Source organism: Pavona decussata, unplaced genomic scaffold (assembly GCF_977016875.1).
Source record: "Pavona decussata unplaced genomic scaffold, jaPavDecu1.1 SCAFFOLD_219, whole genome shotgun sequence".
Classification (NCBI taxonomy): domain Eukaryota; kingdom Metazoa; phylum Cnidaria; class Anthozoa; order Scleractinia; family Agariciidae; genus Pavona; species Pavona decussata.
The window spans coordinates 599,134-604,521 of record NW_028145624.1 but is presented as its reverse complement, the minus strand read 5'-3'; the positions used below and the strand labels follow the sequence as shown (position 1 = coordinate 604,521).

The window sequence follows — 5,388 nt, the reverse complement described above, 5'->3', positions numbered from 1 at the left end:
TCAGTAGGAGCTAAATTTTCCAGCGAACATTTCATTGAAAATTGCCAAGTGTAGTCGCACAATGCAGAAACGAACTATCCTTTTCTGTAAAAACCAAGAAAATTTAGCGTGCCTAGATAGCACCTATTATTTACGTAAATGTATTGATTCAGATCACCGACGCACTTGACCTGCCATTGTTTTTACTTTAGAATGTTCAATGTGGTACAAAAATGGGGCACATAATGACAAAGCAAAGAAACATATTGCAAACTAGCTAAAGAAAATTCACAACGGCATATTCACTATTAGGCGGTCATTTCTTTAAGTCCCGAAAATTGCTTGCCCGATTCACCGTAAAAACGACCTCTATTTAGCGGTCACCTCATAACAAAGTCGCAACGAGTCCATTTTTATATCTTCGCAAGTGTTAAACGTCCACTTTGTAAAAGGGGGCTCTAAAAACAGTAACTGTAAGTATGTCCATTCTGGTAACCAAATGCTATAATTTCACTTGACAAAAGGAAGTAGAAAATTTTTTCTGGCCAATTCGCCCTGTGTGGCTTTCCTCCTACGCCAAATTGCTCTGTTGTTGATATCTTTTTAATCCAGTTACACTTGTATTAAGCGGGTCAAATGAGCCGTTTCGCAAGGGTGACCGTTTAATATAGGTTTAAGTGTAATTACGAAAAATAGGTAGGACAGAAAAAAATTGCCCATAAACCTGTACCCGGTCCGTCCTAAAGAAAAAGTGCCAAAAAGCGTCGAAAGTTAATTTTTTTTTATTGACTCTGTCCTAAACCTTTACGTGGACTTCAAATCAAAATCAATTTTTTTAACCAGGAAAACTAAACGAGTAGAAACATTCAAAATCTTAACAAATCTAAACAGCTGTTCCGCTGGCAAGGAACATTCGCAGCTCTTAGGTAGGACAAACGAGGTCACAACAGATTGGACTCCGAGAAATTCTGTGCACATATTTGCAGTTCACATTCCAAGGTCGTTGAATTTTACATGTAACATAATGGAAGCAGGACCTACTCCTGGAAAATTGGCATTTATAATTCCAAATTATATCTGGATCATCGCAGCCACCTTTTTTCACGTATTCGAAAACATCTCTTCCAAGCGAGTGAAGGCAAGATTTAAAGTTTGTTATAATCTTGTCTCGCTTCTGACGTCTGTTTTGGATAACTGCAAAGCAAGTGACAGACATATAAGTTTTTGGCTTCACATTGTTGGGTACCCTTCTCTCCTAGGAGAGTCTTCCTTTGAAGTCGGCGAAATATATAATCATGTATAATAGACTTTCTAGGCTGATGGAATATGCTAGTCCAGAGCAAGACTTTCATTAGGGCTCATCGCAAGAAAGCAAGGTCAAAGAATACTACAGAAGGCTTGTCTTTGAAATTACACATGGCACTGACATTTGGACTGACATGAAACATGGTCTATGTGTTGACCAAAAAAGGCTGGCGCCTACGTACTCAGAAAATCTCACTCAAAAGCCGGTCTTTTTAGCGCTCAAGTTAAGCTTTCTAATCAAAGCAAGACAGCGTTTCAAACTGATTTTTCATATTCGTGCTAGATTCATGCTGCCACCCTAATCACGGCGATGGAATATCTAGGAATTATTTACGACACTTGAGACCGGAAATCCGACTTAAAATCACACTCCTCGACTAATCGATCACCAGCCTAACAGCGCTACAGTCATAAGGGCAAAAAATAATCGAATAACTTTTCAAACTCACGCTCTTTGAAGAGGAATCCTTGTCAATTCTTGCTCGTGTTCTGCCATTTTACTTTAAGTCCCTCAATTATTTCCTTTCCCTTTCCCCCATGTCCCTTCACTCTAATTATAATTATAAAAATTTGATAGGGAAAGTTGATTCAGTTTTTATCTTGTAATTGCTTAAATGAAAATCAAAGACTAAGTTGAACATATTTTGTAGCATATAAATCACAGAAAACAGTCCTCAAACGCGGTATAATTTTTTCTACATCAGGAATGAAGGTCGCATGAAAGGACATTTTTAGGAAATTCCTTGTAGTTTTCATTATATACTGATTTCAGCTGAGGTGACAGTGAGAGAAATTCATCTGACTTTCGAGAACGAACCAACAAGAAGGGAAATGAAGCAATTGGTCTGGATCACGTCTACTGATGTTATCAACAGCTTAAAATGTGCCTACTTACTCGCAGTTTCATTTCCATTGCTTGGATCAACTTTGGTGTGTTCCGTGTTGTAAATCGGCAAAGCTCCGCAAAAGTCTAAGATCTGCTTCGTGAGAAGAAGTCTGTTAGCCGGTCCAGTTACAATCACAAGACTTGAATCTGTCTCCCCTGGAAGTGTGCCAGTCTGGGAAGCTGCCTGTGGAATCGAAATGCAGGATGAAATAACTGCATTAATAAGAAAAACCGCTATAGAAGAATCATATTTTTTAAGGTTTAGCTATTTATTTGATATGACCACAAAACATTGGTAACCAGCAAAGTTTAATTTAAGAAGAGCTCTTAGGCAGAGCGATAAACTTTGGGGCAATTCTCTTCGAATTCAAGGCACAAGCACTAAGGAGAATTTATTGGCGAATATTTCAACACGTTTTCACTATAAAGGGCGACATGTGATTATTTACCAGATCAAGGTCCGCCTTCAGTTTCCCTGGTGATGGCATAGCTGAGTCCAGTTTTGAGATGTAGCAGACTTTTCGAGACAGAATCCTGGTAACAGTGACACGCTGTAGATCAAGAAGCGTAAGTATCAATCATGGAGGTTTCCGAAACGAGGGATAAACCAGCTATTTGGTGTTGTTACCCCATATAAGCATCACCAAAATGACACCCTAATATCAGTTACAGCGCGTTATCAATCGATTATAATTTCGTTTCATCATCCAGAAAAAGAACTATATTACGGTGACTTTCAGCATAAACTTACAGTTTTTGTAACTGACCTGGACCTGCTCACCCAATATCTTTTAATACATACACGTATTCCGATATACATCTTTTATCAGGGCGGAGGGGTGCCTGGACCACCCCTGTTCAGTAGGATTGTTAACAACTATCATGATGTTCGGTTTGCAAATTTGGTTCAGTCATTTGTGTCCCAAATTAGCACTGCAGTGCAGAACTAAATACTTTCACATTTTTAAAATAAGGTCACTATTAATATTACTAGTATCTTATTATTATTATTATTATTATTATTATTATTATTATTATTATTATTATTATTATTATTATTATTATTATTACGTGCGCTTACCATCTTAAAATCGTGGTAAATATCAGCGCCCTCGACGTCATCATTGTAAGCAGGAACTCGGAAAACTTCGACGTCTTTTTTTTTCATCAACAACGATTTCCTCTGAATATGATGTCCCCTTCTCCACGAGATCCATTTGATAACGATCAACCTGGAAACATTTGAAGGAAATGTTGAGCACTTTTCACTGACTAAACTATAAGGGACAATTTCCCTTTCAAAACAGAAAATCCTATAAAGTATGAAGTTCTCACGCAGAATATCTCAATTTATTACACAGTGCAAGAGTCAAAAATTTATATACGCGGCTTGCAATTTGATGAAAATGACCTTCAAACGATTGTCAGTAATGAATGAACAGTCAGGTTGTTTCTAGTTTATTGGCTCATCATGAGGGCAGCCTTACTGAGCAGTGCATTCTCTATTCATACTAACCTCTCCATGCGTAAAACTGGCAAGAAGGCATAAAATCTGCAAGCCGAGAACTGTAATTGCGAATATCTGAAAAGCAAAATTAAAAGGGAAAGTAAGCAGAGATGAAGACCAGATTTAAGAATAACGTTAAAAAAAGTCACCTTCATGGCAGAACTGAGCTGAGAACTGTATCGTTCGGTGTAGTTAATGTGCAGCTTTTAGCAGACTAACAATCTGGCGACAATTAACATAAGCAATTACAAGATCATAAGACTTGCAGAAGTGCGTTTTACTATTTATAGGTTTTCCAGAGTAAGGTAATACTGGTTTATTTACTACTTCTAAGCTGTATTGAATTTCTCTGATTTCCGTCTTTCTGTCCTGTTCTCTTCAGTTAGCGGTAAAGGAAGCCTTAATTTCCCGGATTGCTGAAGGAAGTGGAAGAGTCGTAAGACATCTTCCCACGTACCAGATATTTTAGTTTGTTTGGAGAGAAGATTAGTAACTGTGTCTGATCTGTTGAAAAAGGGTCGCGAGTTCAAACTTGGGAGAGGCGATAGATTTCAGTCAAGACGGGAAAGCACGACTTATTTGGTCACACTCCACAAGGTATCCAATTGATCTTTGTGGTAGCTAGCCGTGTTAGTTTTTAAAACTGTGACTGAAGTTTTACTTGAGCGGATTAAACCGTTATTTCGGATTTCTCTGATTTCCGTCTTTCTGTCCTGCTCTGTTCAGTTAGCGGTGAAGGAAGGCTTCAATTTCCCGGATTGCTGAAGGAAGTGGAAGGTTTCTTCCCATGTACATGATATTTGAGTTTGTTTAGAGAGAAGAGTAGTAACTGTGTCGAATTTGTTGAAAAAGGGTCGCGAGTTCAAACTTGGAAGAAGCCAGAGATGTCGATCAAGGCGGGAAAGTACGACTAATTTGGGCCCATCACCACACGACGTACTCATTTGATCTTTATAAAAAAGTCTCTATTTACGAACGTCCCGCTACAAGAAACTATCGAGATCCTTGCTCATAAAGCTTTTATTGACAACTGGTTCTACAAAACACACGATCTGGACATCAGCAAGCCTGATTTGATTGAACTGCTGTCAGTAGATCTCAGTAGCAACAAAAGACCAGCTTTTTCAATTCAATGGTAACAGGGGCACCCAACGACAATTTTCTATCAGATCCTTTGAAACGCTATTTCAGGCTATCTGGAGTGCCTTTAAAGCTCTGTAAGTTTATTTTAGGCTGCGCTATAATATTTTTATCTGTTTGGTCATTCTACAGGGGAACTTGAGTCTTCTCCAAATTACTAGGTCATCGTTTGTCCCTTTCCCGAAAACCTTAGGTCTTATTTCTTTTCCGAATATCTTAGCTGACCTTTTTTCGGTACCCGAAACGACATTTTTATCAATCCGACAACACCAGGCCTTAAATTTCCCATATCATGAAAGTTCGAGATGAAAATTGCCTTTAGAAAATTGTAGGGGATTAAGGGCCTTCGGAACAGATACTGTACCGAAACGATCCGTTGGGTGCCCCTGTGGTAAGATCTACGAGCAAACTGACGGAGTAACGATGGGCTCTCCCTTGGGCCCCCTCATGGCTAATACTTTTCCCTGTTCTATCGACGAAAAACTAAAAAACGAAGAACAAATTGCCAGATTTCTACAAACGCTATGTGGATGACAGACTATCTGCAATCAAAGATGTACCGACAGCTGAA

At 38.7% G+C, this 5,388-nt stretch overlaps 1 pseudogene across 1 annotated transcript; it reads right to left on the bottom strand.

Annotated features, from left to right (window-relative positions):
• Nucleotides 1–397: 397 nt before the first annotated feature.
• Nucleotides 398–4,268, bottom strand: LOC146459383 (uncharacterized; annotated as a pseudogene). The gene is made up of 6 exons (XR_014857941.1): nt 3,827–4,268; nt 3,687–3,752; nt 3,252–3,402; nt 2,620–2,721; nt 2,180–2,354; nt 398–1,173 (listed from the first exon to the last, which is right to left on the bottom strand). The product of XR_014857941.1 is annotated as an uncharacterized LOC146459383 (transcript).
• Nucleotides 4,269–5,388: the final 1,120 nt, after the last annotated feature.